Genomic DNA, 15951 nt, shown 5'->3' on the forward strand with positions numbered 1-15951 from the left:
TACCTACCTTCCCATTAGCGTCTTTGAGTAGATCTGGGCTGCCCCAGGGCAGGGACCACATCTTGTCCCTCTGTGTCCTCAGATCTACCCAGAGGCCTGGCCTGGAGCAGGAAGCGGCCACGGTTCATGTTTATTGTGTGAACCAGTGGGAGGGACAGAGGACAGGAGGGCAGAGGGAAAGACCCAGAGGGAAGCCAGCCCGTTGGTCCAGGCCAGGCTGGGGCTGAACCCCTGGGCAAGGGCGGTATGTGTGGGCTCTATTTCCCCCGCTCCTCGGGCTAATTAGAGCACTGCCACCTCCCACGTGGGGCACAGAGCTGTGGATTTTTCCTAATCGAGAAGGAAAACACCTCATCTCGTCGAGGCAGCCTTATCCAGGCAGGACGGCGGAGGCGAGCTCCGTGAGCCGGCAACCACTCAGCGGGTTCTGGAACGTGTTTTTCGCCGTGGCGGCACAGTTAACTCTCCTTGTGGTTTTAAATGGAAGAGCCATGACACCCTCTTTGAAGGCCCCAAAGAGAAAAGAGTACTGACGTCTCAGCAGGGACAGCTCTTCAGGGAGGCGCAGAGGGGATCGGGGCACTCAGCAGCAAAGGAGTTTTCTCTCTCTGCAGTATTGTTTCTTCGGGAGCTGGTCCAGCGTTCTTTATTTCATTTTCATGTGATAAAAATTGAGATGTACAACTCGCGTCTCGGCAAACATGGGCGGCAGTCAGCTGGAAAGAGCTTTGTTCTCCCGTGTAGGCGGGTGACGGGCAAGAGACAGGCTCTTGGGAAACATCTCTAGGGACAGTGGGGTGGGAGCCCTTCCTGAATCACACCCCCTCCAGCGGGCACACACATGTGCACCTACAGGCAATGCACACACTTGTGCACACACACACAGGCAGGCACACTATATACACACATGCGTGCCCACGCGAGCGCATATCCCTTCTCCCCAAAGCCAGGCCTCGAGTCACAAGTAAATAGAACCCCTGATCTGTCCCAGGTTCAAGAGTCCAGCATCAGTGACATCTGCAGCCACCTCCTCTCCTCCCTGGGGCAGAGCCCTGTGTGCGTTGCTGGCCTCTGGGGACTCGAGGCTGGGACACCGGGAGGGGGGCGGGGTGAATGATCTAAGCAGAAGATACTCTTTCCAAACAGAAAGGAAGGGCAGGTTAGAGAGAGATCTGGGAGGTAGAGCTGGCAGGACCCAGGGACTGAATGGAAGTAGGAGAGTAAGAGAGGTAAGGAGTCGAAGGGGAAGGGCCCCAGGTTTCTGGCTTGGGCGCCTAGGTGGTGGAGTTGATGTCACCTGATGCAAAGAGCCCTGGGCAGGAAGGTGACAAACTCCGTGTTGGACGTGGTGAGCGTGAAGGGCATCCAGATAGAGCTGGCCCACGGGCAGATGGGTGTGCAGGTCTGGGGCTCCGGAGGCCCAGGCTCGCGGCAGAGACCCAGGAGTCCTTGGCACGTACAGTCACCCAATGGGTGGACTGACCCAGACCGTGTAGGTGTAGAAAGAGATGAAGGCCAGGTGCAGACCGCTGGGAGACATGACTACTGGAGAGCATCATGGGGCCACATGGGGACAGAAAACCAGAGCCAGGAGAGGCAGGACGTGAGCCAAGGTAAGCACTGAGTGGTGTCCGTAGGGCCTAACATCACTGCTGACCTTGGAAAGGTCTTTGTGGGAGCAGAAGTCCCACTGTAGGCGTGGGAGATGAGGAAGCTGCTGGGGAAACTTGGCTTCAAGGCAAAAAGGACAGGATCAAAGCCACAGGAGCCCCTGGGTCTCGGGAGGGGTGTCATTATGTGTCTCTTTGTCTCTTTGTCGGCTTCTTTTTATACTAGAAGAGCCTTCCATGGGTTTGCAGTCTACAGGGGAAAGGAGAGGTTATGATATCTGAGAGAGGAGTTGCGCACCAAGAAAGACCCCAGGAGAGGAGAGGAGGAGACAGAGTCGAGGGCACGGAGGAAGTGGAAGTGGAAGTGGAAGTTCCTTCAATCCAGCTGCTTACTGCTCTGACTTCCTCTCATGCAGCCCCGGCGGCAGGAGGCTCTTAGACCTTCCCAAGCCTGTCTGGGGCCAGGGGGCTGATGGGGCCGTGGAGAAAGAACTCAACCTAGCTGAGGGGGCATTCCCAGCAGAACCTCTGGCGATGCCATGGGCTGCAGTGGGAGGCAGTGAGCTCCCTGTCAGTCAGGACGTCTAAGCCCAGAATCCCAGCTGGGGCCTGTCGTGGGGATCCCAGTACGGGGTGGGAAGTGAGACTAGGACCCTCCGTGTCCTTTCCTGCCCTGGGTCACAGAGGCACGGGGCGGGTTCCGCTTCCCCACTTTCTGCCCCAGGTTCAGAGGCATAACGCTGAGTCTACCCAAGTCGACAGCCTGCTGACATCCTCCTCAGACCCCCATGGCCCCACATGGCTCTTGGGAGTCCCTATACCCCCCACCCGCCTGACGTTTTGAGAGAGCCTGCCTCCCTGACCTTTAGAACATCTCCAGGAGGTTCTGACTATTTTCAGATAGAGAAGCTAAGGGTCAGAGAAGTTAGAACTTTTGCCCAAGATCACAAAGCCAGTGGAGAAGCAGAACTGCGCTCGTTGGTTCCTGGTTTTATTCCATCTCTTCCACTCTGCACGGCTGGGTCTGCTGCACCCTGACCCCTCACAGACATCCAGTCCAGCCCTAAGCAGCGGGACATGACTGAGTAGTGACCTTGTCCCCCACCAAGCCTCCTCCATGACAATCACTGAAGCTGGCCACAACCTGGAGCCTCCAAGGATGAACCCCGGATGCCCAGGTGCCCTCAGACTTTGGCTGTCCCCCCCACCCTGCCTCAAGAGGCTGTCCAGAGAACCCCCAACCCAGCCGAGGGTCCTGGCCCCACCAGCCAAGGCAGCTGCTCTCGCCAGCTCACTAATGCCCATGGACTCCTCATAAGGCAGGTGTCCCGGGCTCACAGATGAGGCACTGAGGCTCAGAGAGGTGGAGTGACTTCCTCCAGGTCACACAGCCAGGAGCACCCAGGCTGGGTCAAGAACCAGGTCTCCTGATCCCTAAACCGGTGTTGGTTTCCTTCTGTCCCACTCCCTCTCCAGCTCCTCAGGGAGCCAGACCTCTTCCACTCTCCAGCCAAGTTCCCTGCAGCGAGGATTGTTGCCCCAAGATGGGTCATCTTGCTTTAGGAGGGAGGAAGCTCCCTATCTGTGCGCCAATCAGGATGCCAGAAATTCCTGCCACAGTTAAAGGTCAAACTAAATGATCCCAAATGCCCTTTCTCACTCTGGAAAAATGCAGCCTGCGATTCTCAATCTCTTTCTTTCCATCCCTCCCACACTGGCCCACCCGTCTCACACTCACATCTGCATGCTTTTTTATGAATATTTAAATGTCATCTGATTGCATGATGCGTCACGAGTCCTGAAAGGCCCCCCTCTGCCTGTCCCCCTCCCCTGCTGCCTCGTAGGAGCCAGAAAAATAAATCCATTCCTGAGTCACGGCTCCTACAGCTTCCTTCTTCCCCACTGTGCCCTACCAGCAGCCTGGCAGCCTCGTGAAGGCCAGGATCCGATGCCCCTGGTCCTCTGCTGCCGTGGGGGTGGGGGAGAGGGGAGGGAAAGTGGGGGGAAGGGGAGCCGGTTCACTAGTCACAGGCGGGGATTGGGGGGTGGGGGGGCCTTGAGATTCCCCAGTGTTTCCTCAATCCCAGCATCCAGAAGGTCCCATGTCAGGGTCACGACCCTTGTTTTCAAGACCCCCTCTCCCAACACATGCCCTGAACATGGTCCCGTTACCATCCTTCCATCCATGCCAGCCCTTCCTCTCTGCCTGAGTCAGCTCAGGCTTCTGGGACAAAGTCCCACGGACCGAGGGGCTTATACACAACAGACATTTACTGCACATGGTTCTGGAGGCCACAGGTCTGAGCTCAGGAGCCAGCATGGCCGGGTTCTGATGAGGGTCCTCTTCTGGGTCGCCAACTGCAAATTTCTCCATGCGTCTCTCAAGACAGAGGAGCAGGGGAGCCCGGGGGGTGGGGGTCTCTTTATTCGGGCCCTAATCCTGTTGATGGGGGCTCTGCCCTCATGATCTAGTCACCTCTTGAAGACCCCACTGCCTAAGACCACCACCTTGAGGGGTAGGTTTTCAACATATGTATTTGGGGGACACAACACTCATCCCCCAGCAGTCCCCTCTGTTGTGGTCCCAAGCTAGATGCAGACAGTGGCCTCCTGTCCCAAAGTCTTATGCCGACTGGTGAAGTCACCCCAGCACCCCAGCAAATGCTTCCAGAAAGAAGCAGGACAGCCTTTCTGGCTGTCATTTGGGGGGAGTTGGGGGGGTCCCTCGACAGGACTTATGACCTCAGGTAGAGGCCAGAAGGGAAGGGACCCAGAGAGTAAACCCCCAACCTCTCCCCTGTGCTCTGCTCGCCCAGCAGCACCTCCCATTGGCCAACCCAACCAGAAGCCCGAGGTGGAGAGGCCTCTGAGGTCAGGGCTGTTCAAGGGGGTCAGGCTTGGGGCCCAGAGCAGGGCAGAGAAGGGAGGGGACAGAGGTGGAGTGCAGGTGGGGAAGATGCCGCACCCCAGCCTCCCACTGGAACCTTGGCTCTCCCTGTCCTCCCTCCTGTCTTTCCTCTCTCTCCTTCCCTCTCAGGAGTAAAACTAATTCCTGTCCCTCTGCAGAGCAGTTTGGTCAAGTCCTTGTTCTTCCTGCCTACCTCCTGCCAACATCTGCCATCAGGGCCTCCCCTTCCCACCCAGGCAGCTCACAGAAGTGTTCCTGCCTCCCACCGCCCCCCAAAACAAAGACCCTGAAAGTAATCATTTGTTGTTGTTGTTGTTGTTCACCTTAACCATAAAAGGAGAAAGGTGGAAGACAGGGGAACATTCCCTAGGAGGAAGTCACTGTCATGGTCCAGAAAACTTTGCAAAGTCTAGAGGCAGAGGGATGGACGTTTGGCTCTGGCCAGGCCCCTTGGGTCCTGAGGTCTTGATTGAAGTCCTGTTTCCTCCCCGGGCACCCTAGAAAAATTGGGGTGCTCTTTGGACCCCGATCCCTAGGCTCTCCACCTATAGAGCTACCATTCCTTCCCACCAGATAGGCCACTCCTGCCCTTGAGGGCCCACCCCACCCTGGCTCCTCCTGCTCCGGGCCCAACAACCAACCACGCTGTTAACAAAGACTCCCCACAGGGACCAGAGACTGTCCTCCAGGAGCCACTTCACTAGCTAAATACCAACCTCTCGATATTTGGTAATGACCTTTTTAAGTCTCCATTCTCCTGCCTTGGTATTTAGAGAGCAACCTGGCCTCTGGGGAGGGAAGGGAACTGAAGACTTATATTCATGGCGCTTCAGAAGGCTGACCCCAAAAAGGGAAAAGAGAAAAGGCTCACCTCGCTCTGCAAGGGGCCGAGGCAACCATCAGAACCGAATTCTTCCTGGTCCGGAGCAGGGACTTGGCAGAAGCCCAGCAAGGCCGCAGTCTGACACCTGTCTCTCAGCCGTCCCACACTGGCATGTGCCGGGCGTGCACCCACACCAACGCATGAGAATGTCCGTGGCAGTCCTCACATGTGCGCACGTGCATGCCAGCAGGAAGACAGGCCCTGCCTGTGTGGGCATGGAGAAGGGGGTGGGGGGGGAATTAAGAGTGTAGACAGGGACCGTGGGTGTACACTGGCTTGTGGCGTGCCCATTTGCAAGCGTCTGTAGGTGGGGGACACGGATGCACCCACGGGTTCACCTCTGGGAGAACCGGTGGCATAATCTCCTGTTCGTGCACAAGGGACACCGATCTGTTTGTGGACGCGTGCACCTGTGTGTGATTCCAACTCCCCACTGAGCCAAAATGGACTGCAGGCCATTTCCCATGGCAGGGGAGCCAGCCTCAGCAAACAGTGCCAACAGATTCCCAGGGGAGGCAAGCAGGGGCTATGTGGGGTGGAGGGGAGGGCACCCTGCTCCACTATCCCTAAACCTGAGTCATCAGAGCCCCTGCCTGCCCTGGGCCCCAAAGGCTCAATTCTGCCATCACCCCCACGGTGTTCTCTCTTCCTTTCCTGCCCCTGCTTGGCTCTGAGGAGCCTCCACAGTGAGGGAGTGGGGCGCTGCTGGCCAGGGCAGCCCAATCCACCTCTCTGGACGAGCAGGCTGATTCCAGGCCCAAGAGCTGACTTGCATTAAGCCCTGGCCAAGGCCCCAGGGCCCAGCACAGTGCCTGGCCCAGAGCAGGCATGCTATCAACGTGCGTGGATTGAATGAGTGCAGTTGAGGATAGCGCATAGGCAGAGGGGAGCAGCCGTGTCCCCAGCGCGCTGCATTTGGGGAACTGGAGCGGGCATGGGAGAACACGTGCAGAACACAGGGCTGTAAGTGTGGTGCTTGCTCTAGAAATGGGCAGGACGGTCACTTTCTTAGACTTGGGACTAGATCTTGGATGCCATGGTGCTGTCGGGACGCCGCTTCAGGACCGAGGCTGACTTTCCCCAGCTGCAGGGAGCATTGGTGGCTGGCTGCTCTCAGTGGACCATTCTTCAGGACGCTGGGATCGAGTCCCGCATCAGGCTCCCTGCTCAGCGGGGATCCTGCTTCTTTGTCTTCCTCCCAGCTCATTCTCTCATTGTCTCCATCTCTCTCAAATAAATAAAATCTTATTTTAAAAATGTTTTCTTTTTTTTAATAAAGATTTTATTTATTTATTTGACAGAGATCACAAGTAGGCAGAGAGGCAGGCAGAGAGAGAGGAGGAAGCAGGCTCCCCGCCAAGCAGAGAGCCCGATGTGGGGCTCGATCCCAGGACCCTGGGATCATGACCTGAGCCAAAGGCAGAGGCTTTATTTAACCCACTGAGCCACCCAGGCACCCTAAAAAATGTTTTCTTAATTTAAGAAAAAAAGGAAGCTTTTGCCAGCAATTCATTTTTCCATCTTAGAGCCTATTTCTGAGGACCTTGATCTAAGACAGGGGTTGTCGCTGAACAGCATTAGATAAGTGGAGGGGGTGAAGAGAGAGCCTGGGCCAGTGTGTCCAGTGAGACGAGAAAGGAAGAAAAGGAGAGGGGGACCAAAGACGAACCTCGGAGGAACAAGGGTTGGTGAACTGCAAACCAAAGAAGGAGTGGTCTGAGAGGCAGAGAGAAAACCGAAAAGTCCTCTCGTCAGAGGGCTGAAGGAGTAGAATATTCCAAGGAGAAGGTAGTCAATAGCATCAAATTCTACAAAGAGGTCCAGTAAAATGAAAGCTTAAAAAAAACAAAGTCACTGGACTAACAACAGAAGGTGGCCGATAACCTTACCTGGAGCTGTCCCCAGAGAGCAGAAGCAGGTGCCCCTGGGTGGGTGACAAGAGGGAGGGGTGTAATGGAGGAAGGACTCCCACCACCATCATCATCACTGTTTTTAGATCAGAGAGGCTAGGAGCGCCTGGGTGGCTTGGTCATGATCTCGTGATCGTGGGATTGAGCCCCTCATCAGGCTCTGAGCTCAGCATGGGGTCTGTTTGTCCCTCTCCTTTTGCTCCTCCCACACCACTCATGCGTGTGTTTTCTCTCTCTCTCTCTCTCTCTCTCTCTCAAATAAATAAATCTTAAAAAAAAAAAAAAATGGAGAGGTTGGAGCACAAACCTTGAGAATTTTCTAGCCAGAAGGCTGAATCCTTTCACAGCCCCCGGAGAAGTCTCAATGTCTGACCATGTGGGTTTTACTTTTGCCAAAACCAAAATTAATCCCAACCACTTAAACAAGAGGGATCCATTACTCTGAACCGAAAGGACACTTGTCATTGTAGGAACACCCTTCACATGAGTAAAAATAGAGTGCCAGCTGGTGACTGCTCTGGCAGATTTCTGGGGTCTCCCCAAGAACCCCCTCCATTTGGTCATTGTTGCAGGCGTCATTTATCTGTCATTTGGCCTTGGAGGGCAGCCCAGAAAGGATGCTCAGAGGCTACTGTTCCTATAGTGAGATGACATATGGAACTGCAGTCCCCGGCCAAGGGACTCCCAAATTGTCCTCGCCTGAGTTGAGTTTGTGGCTTCTGCAGACCTGGAAGGTGACCACTTACTTATTTGCCAGTCCAAGCATGTGGTCCCATTTCTCCTCCCGTGCCAGCAGTCATGGAGGGAGTGTGGAAACCAGCTTCAGGCAATATGGAAAGTCTGGGGTTGGCTGTTCTCACAGTACAGACTTGAAGGCTGGATGGGGAGTAAACTCAGAGCCCAGGCTCTGGTGCCAGGCACACTAAGCACGAATCTTGACCTCATCACCGTATCAGCTGCAGGAACAGAAACTATCATGAAAGAAGTCCACCACCATGTGGGTCAGCTCTGGTGTGGAAGATCTACACATTCATCAGAGAATCCCGTTCCTAACTTTCTGTTCTGAAAGCAGAATGTGCCTTCCATCCTCAAGGTCTCTTCACTGTCCAATGTGGCCGAAAGAGCTCCAGCCATTACATCTGCATTCCAGGCAACACGTATAAAGACAAGAAAGTGTGGGGGAAAGGACTTGCTCCTTTGTTTTAAGGGTGCTTTTTAAAGTGGTTCTTATAACACATCTGCCTCTGTGTCATTGGCCAGAATTTAATCACATCTAACTATAGGGAGTCTGGGAAACATACTCTCATCTGGGCACATTGTGAATCCAAACAAAATAGTGTTCTGTTAGTAACGAGGAAGGGAAGACTGGACAGTAGAATGATTGAGGAGCAGCCTCTCCCACAACCTGTGACTTCAAGGAAATTTGCTTAAGCCCTCCAGGCTATAAAATGGTAATAATGGCCCTTCATTATTGTTGCTATTGATTGTTACACAAAAACTCCAATGTCTACAGAGCTCAAGAAGGTAATGTAAATAAGAGGCAACTGGGAGTCCTAAGGCCTGGGGCTAACTCGAGTGGTGAGTTCTGTCTAGAAGGGGAGATCCATATTCAACTCTAGCCTCCTGTAAAGTTGAAGATGCTGGCTTAGCATTTCCAGATCATCCAATTTTTCAAAAAAAAACGAAACTGAAAATCAGGATGATACATTAAATCTCTCTAGTTTTAAACTTTTCAATAATTCACATTTTTTGGAAAGGGTCAAAATACACACATGGACACACATATGTGTTTGCTAACTACTGCTCTGCGGGGTCAGCTGCTATGACACTACCCAGCATCAGTGTCATCCCTGTTCTTTGCCTGTTCTCAAGACGTCTTGATTTCTTTTTGGTTGAATATATACCCCTTCTCTGGTAACAAAGGGCAGCGTGGAGGTGCCGTCAAAAATCTATAATGATAAAATCTGGGTTTTGTGGATCAGAGTGTGTTTGTGTTTATGACAAGCATTGAACACTAGATACAACCAAATAAACAGCCTGAGTCTGCATGCACTTTAATCCTTCAAGCAAACACTTGGGGCAAGTCAACAAAAATTTGGACTGGCGACCTGGTTGCTGGCCACAATTTAGGTGTGAGCTCCTAGTCGTGCGCCTTGATCCATATCTCTTTGTAAACCATCTTGAAAACTGACGGTGCGCCTTCTAGCTGCCCCTGGGATACTCCCTATTAATTCTCATTTTTCTATAGCCTGATAGACTTAAGCTCTCTTATGGACTTACTTTGTTTCTGCCCGTAATTCTTGGTTTTTATGCTCAGATTGTCCCTACTTGGTCATCCCAACAGGCAGTAAAGGACTCCCTCTTTGGGCTGGCCTCTGTGTACATTCCAATTTCCCTACAGGCGTCTTTGAAATCATCTTTGAAAGCCTTCTAACACTGAGACATCTGCACTCCAAGACCCAGCGCAGCTTACCCTCCAGGGAATCCCTGCTTCCCTTTGGTACAAAGTGATGTAAAAGACAGCTCCATGGTCCGGAGGCCCCACAGCTCTATCACGACCCCGGGGCGGGTGCACCAGCCTAGAGCCTGGGCTCTCTCCGTGCGTGGGCAGAATGTTCGAGTCAGAAGTTCATGCTCTTCTTTTCAATTCGATTCCAAGGCTTCTGAATTCTTTCTTATCATGCTCCAATACGTCTTTCTCAATTTCTCTTCTCCCTTCCCTTTCTGAGCAGCTAGCTCTTTTCCTCTCTTTTATATATGACATGCTCATCTCAGATTCAGCATATCACACAAAATGTTGTCACACCAAACCATGTGTTGAATTACGATGCTGCCCAAAGCTTGAGAAACATCAACACTTAAATGCCAATCTGTTAATATCCCTTTGGGCCAGTGGGCCCACGCTTCCAAGGCTCCTGCATTTAACTTCCCTACTTTACTCAATTTATTAAGAGCAGTTTCTGTAACTGATGGACTTGGGATGGTTTGTAATGGTGCCAATTCTACTCAAGGCTCTGTATCTTCCGTGGAGGAGATTGGACCTTATCCACATGTCTCATAAAGAAATACTCATGAGCTATGTGTCTGTGTATAATGACACGATTATAAAACTCTGCACATTGAAAATTGCCTTAGACACAATGTATTCACTATGGTCAGAACGGCACCCTGGTAAACAGCATGGGACTTTCCGGGCAGGCTGTGTATGCTGGCAGCTGGAGAACCGGGGCCAGTTTGGATTTTGCTAGTGGCATCTGCTCTAACCAAACCAGAATCATCGCTTCAAAACATAAATCAGATTCCCACCTCTCCCCTACTTTAAACCGCAATAGCTTCCCATCCCACTTAGGAGAAAAGCCAAAGTCCTCATGCCTATGAAGAATCAGCCCTTGGCCTGCCTCTCCGCCCCCTGCAGCGCCACATCCCCACCGTGTGCTCTGCTCCAGCCGGAGTGGCTTGCCTCTGCCCGGTGAACACTCTGTGCTCGCCCCACCTGAGGCGCTTAGCACTGGCAGTGCCCTCTGCCCAGAGCTCTTCCCCCAGACCTCACCTGGGAAGCACAGTCTTGTCATTCAAGGCCACATCCTAAGAGACACCTTCCTGATCACCCACACCAAAGAGGCCCCCTGGTCACGCTCCCACAGCTCAATTGGAATTATCAACATAGCCCTCGAGCTTTTTATTTCTTTCTGCCCTTGTTGGCTTCGGCCCCCACTGGACTCAGAACTCCGCAAAGGCAGGCATCCTGGGGGTCTGGGTCCCTGCTCGATCCCTAGCACCTGGCGCAGCACCTGCAAATCACAGGGGTTCTGTATTTGTGGGATGGATGGATGAGTAGACAAGAGAGAAAGTGAGGAAGTGGTATTCCCTACCAGTGTGCGCTGGGTGGTCAGGAAGGCGGGAAAGTGGCAGACATCAAGCTCCCAACCTCCACGTCCCTTCTGCCCGCCTGGCCAGGGTCACCGCCCCTGTGCCTGGCCCTGCTCACTGGTCAAGTTGCCCTAGAGGCATACGGCACCGGCCCATCCTGCCCTCTGCTTCACTCCCCTGGAGCCAGACTCACTTCCTCTGACGGCAGGTGGTGGGGCAGAGGCTCAAGGAAACAGTGCATCCATCACTCAGATGGAAGAGACACAAATTCTGCCATCTCTGTCTGCACCTGTCATGCTCAAGGGTAAACTGGCCATGGCCAAGGGGCAGGGCCACTCCTCCCTGCTGACAGCTGTGCTAGCTCAGGATGCACCCAGTGACGAATCTGTTGTCTGCTCAGCAGCATCGCCTGACCGAGGCTGGGGCCAGGGCCGGGTGGCTGCGAAAAATTTACAGCCAAGTTCTCCTTGGATAAACTTTGCTGGGGACAAGACAGGGAAGGCTTGTTGTGAATGCCTACCAAGGGTAGGGGTTGCTCCTGCAGAAGGCATCAGCACCATTCCCCTGGGCAGGGTCTAGATCACGGACCAGACCCCCTACCTCCTGACCCCTCAGGGGTTCCCCATGCCAAGCTCCTCTGCTGACCTGAATCAAAGAGGAAGACCCCGTCCCTCGATCTTGAGTGGAGGTCAAGAGCATTTATTTTGGAGAAAGACCGACCTGCATGGGAACTCCTGATTCTGTCTCTACTCACCGCATGACCCTGACCCAGGTGCTCTTCCATCTCCTCGTTTGTGAAACGGGGTGATCACGGGCCAAGGTCCATCCACTTAGCCCTATGCCTTGTGGTTTCCTGTAGGGTCAGATACAGGAGGGGCGAGTAGAGCTCAGCCTGGGCAGCTCCAAGCCTGGGGGAGATACAGCCTGATTCCTTCCTTGTCAGCACAGTTCTGTCCCCTTAACAACCAGCCTAGGGGCTTGAATGAGGACCCAGAAGTCCCCCAAGACTCCGGGGCGGTCAACCACAGTCACCCAGAGGCAGGAAAATGGCCCGCTTTTCATGCAACAGGTTCAACTCATACCTCTTCAGCAGACATTTGCCACCCCAACCCCAGAGACTTCCCTCCTTACAGAGTGGGGCACAGGGTCCCCCCAGGCTGGCAATGTCATGCAGAGCTGCATCTGTAGGTCTCTGCCAGGAACCCCTCTGCCCAGAGAACCCAGCAGAGATTAGTCAGTACACCCTCCGCTTCCAGCTCAAGCACAACGAAATGCCTCAGCCTCAGTGGGATCCTGAAGGAGAAACTTCCTTGTGTCACTCACTCATTTATTGGACATCTACAACTGGACATAGGCATCTGTGGCCCGCGGCTGGGCAGAACCGTTCCCTGGCCACCAGACCTGGTCTCCGCTCCTATACAGTGAAAGGATGTCTCAGGGTCATGTCTGAGGCTTTGGTGGCTCTGACATGGGGGAGCCCCGCCACCCTTCCCACATCCACCACGAACTTGTGTTAACCCAGTTCCTTCCAGCACTCGACGGAATCCCCTCCCCCGTCCCCCACAACTGTCCTAGTGTCCGCAATGCAGCACTGTGCCCCCAGTCCGCTCTGGCAACATCTTTTCTGACTTCTCCGGCCACTAATACCATCTATTAAAATTTGGGGTGAAGTTCCTGCTTGGATTGCACATGTATTAGGATGGCAGAAGCAGAAGGTACTGGCCACTCCCGGTGGCCGGACTGGATGGGGAGCAGCTGGAGTCCTTCTCGGTTGCTGATGGAGATTCAAGGTGGTTCAGCCCCCGAGGAAACAGGCTGGCCATCTCCTAGAACATCTATCATATGACTCAGCAGCATTACTCCTAAGTGTTTGTTTAAAGAGAAGCAAAAACTGGTGTTCACACACTCAAACACCCATGCACAGACGTTTATACAGTGTTAGTCATTATCTGTCGTTACCAAAAACTGGAAACAACTCAACCGTCCTGTAATGGATGAATGAATAAGCAAAACGTGGTAGAGTCATGCCACGGAATATTACTTGGCCGTAAATAAGGATGAACTGGACTTTTTTGGTTTTTCTTATTTATTTGTCAGAGTGAGAGTGAATACAAGCAGGGGGAGCGGAGGCAGAGAGAGAGAGAATGGCAGGCTCCCTGCGGGGCTTGATCCCAGGACCCTGGGATCATAACCTGAGCCGAAGGCAGATGCTTAACTGACTGAGCCACCCAGGCGCCCCAAGAACAAACTACTGACACACCCAATGTCATGGATGAATCTCAAAGGCCTTATGTCTAGTGAAAGAAGCCAGTCTCAAAAGATCCCAGACGGATGATCCTATTTGTAGAACATTCTGGAAAAGGCAAACACTCTAGGGACAAAGAGAGGATTCATTAGGGCGGGGGAAGGACTGATCACAATAGGCCAGAATGGGGGATTCTTTGGGGGTGCTGTATTCTGTTTGTGGTAGTGCTTTCAAGAAGCTTTGTGTTCGCTAAAAAGTGTAGAATTTAACAGAAAAGGAACCTTTTGGGTATGTAAGTTAAACATTATTAAATAAGTGGAAAATTACCTTAAACAAACAAACCAGAATCCATGCTTGCCTGCTTAGGAGGTGAGCAGTCTGGGTTCGAGTCCCAGGCTGGCCACAATAGCGGTCTCCTGCTGGTTTATGCCCACGCCCCCTCGGTCGTGTCAGTTCTCTGCCCGTCTCGGCCCATGGCTCTGGGGTGGACCGGCCATCCCTGAGCTCCAGGGCTCCAAAGAGGCATGGGTACAGGCCTCATCAGCACAATTCCTCCCCCCACTGTGATCGGTTTAAGAAGGTGGCACAGAACCCAGGTCAGTTCCATGTTAGTCAGATGTGGGGTCTTTCAGGAATGGGCCGGGTGGGAGGGATTTTTCACCACCTGGAATTTCTGAAGACGGTACCAGCGGTGCACACACACGGTCAAGTCCTCTTCCTGGCACTTCGCACTTACAAGCTCATCACAACAGCCCTGCGAGGTAAGTCCTCTTATCCCCCTTTCACCATGAGGCCAGGGGAACAGGGTAGCTTGTCCAGGGTCACACAGCAAGGCCAGAGCTTGACCCAGCTCCTCCGACTTCAGAAACTGGCCCTTAACTTCCGCACTATTTATTTTTTAACTCAGGATGGGAGCCCTCACTGTCCGCAGCTACTGTGAAGTAAGCAAGCGGGGGAGAGAGGTGGTGCGGAAGTGCGCCTGGGTCCAGCTCCCCGTGCACCGTACAGATATGGAAGCAACCAACTGTCTTTTCTCCTGAAGCACGTATGAGTTTCATTTTTGTGACAGAGTCCTCAGTAACATCATCACTCTGGCGGGTGCTGTCGGGCAAGGTACCCCTCTGTGCCTCGACTCTGTCATCTGTAAAGTGGGAAAAATAACAAAGCCCACATCCTTAGGAGGTTATAGAGATGTAATGAGACAGCAAATAGGGAGTGCTGGTCACTGCCTATGCAGTCAGGAGGTGGTCACCCTCATTGTTAGCTTTCCAGGTTCAAAGAACCTCCTTTGTCTTTCAAAAGTCACCCCTTGCTCATTGCTCTTACCAGCCCAGGACTATCCTTATTCAACAGAACCTTCATTGATTCAATAAATGTGGATGAGGTGTCGGCTGGATACAGTCACTGTCAGAGCAAGGAGAGAGGTCAGAGGTCACCAGACGCAACCTCCCCACTTTACAGTTGGGAAGACTGAGGCCCAGTTCCTGTTCAAGGTCACACAGAAGGTTGGTGATGGAGTTCCCACACCAGGCTCTTCTCACTAGACAGGACTGTCTCTTTAGCTGGCTGTGCCCATATCGGCACTCAGGGCTGTCGGTGGAGGGCCCCTGGTTTTTTCCAGGAGGGGAAGGACAGTCTTTAAAGACACACACTGCCGGACTGAAGGGCAGGCCTCCAGGCTCAGACAACAGAGAGGTTGCTCTGCCCATGCTTGTCACCCCCGCAAGGATGTACGCTGCAGCCCCCTGGCTGTGGCAGAGACCTCGGAGAGAGAGGCTGCCCGGGGCCACTCCTCCATCCTTCCCTCCCTGTCTGTCCTTCTGACTAGCCCAGAGGTAGGTCAGCAGGCTTGGCTCACCATCCCTGCCCACCCAGCTTCACAGGCATCTATGCAGGGCCTCTGGGCCACTAGCCAGCCACCGTCCCCCAGCTCTCTCGGCCACTGCATACAGTGAAAGGCACAGAACCACTCAGGGCCAGGGATATCCCCCACCTAGAAGCTGGTGTCTACCCCAGATCACCACTGCCTTCCCCCTATCCTATTGGCAGCCCCCCTACACTCCTAAGGCAGGGAGCTCCCCAACCCCTTCCCAGCTCCCCGGCCCAGTGCACTTCGGCGTTTCCATGGAACCACCAGGCTGGGCCGCTGAGTAGGCGTGTGCACTGCTAAGGTCCATTTGCCCAGGCGGGAGTGGGGGAGCAGTTAGAGGACGGGGGTTTCAGGGCTGAGAGGAGCTGGCTACCCGGGAAAGCCCAGGCCACAATCTCGGCAGCCAGCAAAGACCAAGGAACTTAGAGCCACACCCGGGTCCTTCGCTGGCAGCCACAGCATGGGGCTTACAGCAGCCTCGTCTCTTCTGTGAGCCCCAGGTTCTTGCTCCGTAATGTGGACTGACAATCCCAGCTCCATAGGACTGTTTAGGAACTTTTGGTAATTTCGTTATTGGCCTGTGCAGGAGAGCAGGGCTGAGGCCCAGGACCCACTGGCTGTAAAGCTCCCAGGATCACCCCTTTACCCCTGCCTT

The sequence above is a fragment of the Martes martes genome (genome assembly GCF_963455335.1).
Source record: "Martes martes genome assembly, chromosome: 4".
NCBI classification, from domain to species: domain Eukaryota; kingdom Metazoa; phylum Chordata; class Mammalia; order Carnivora; family Mustelidae; genus Martes; species Martes martes.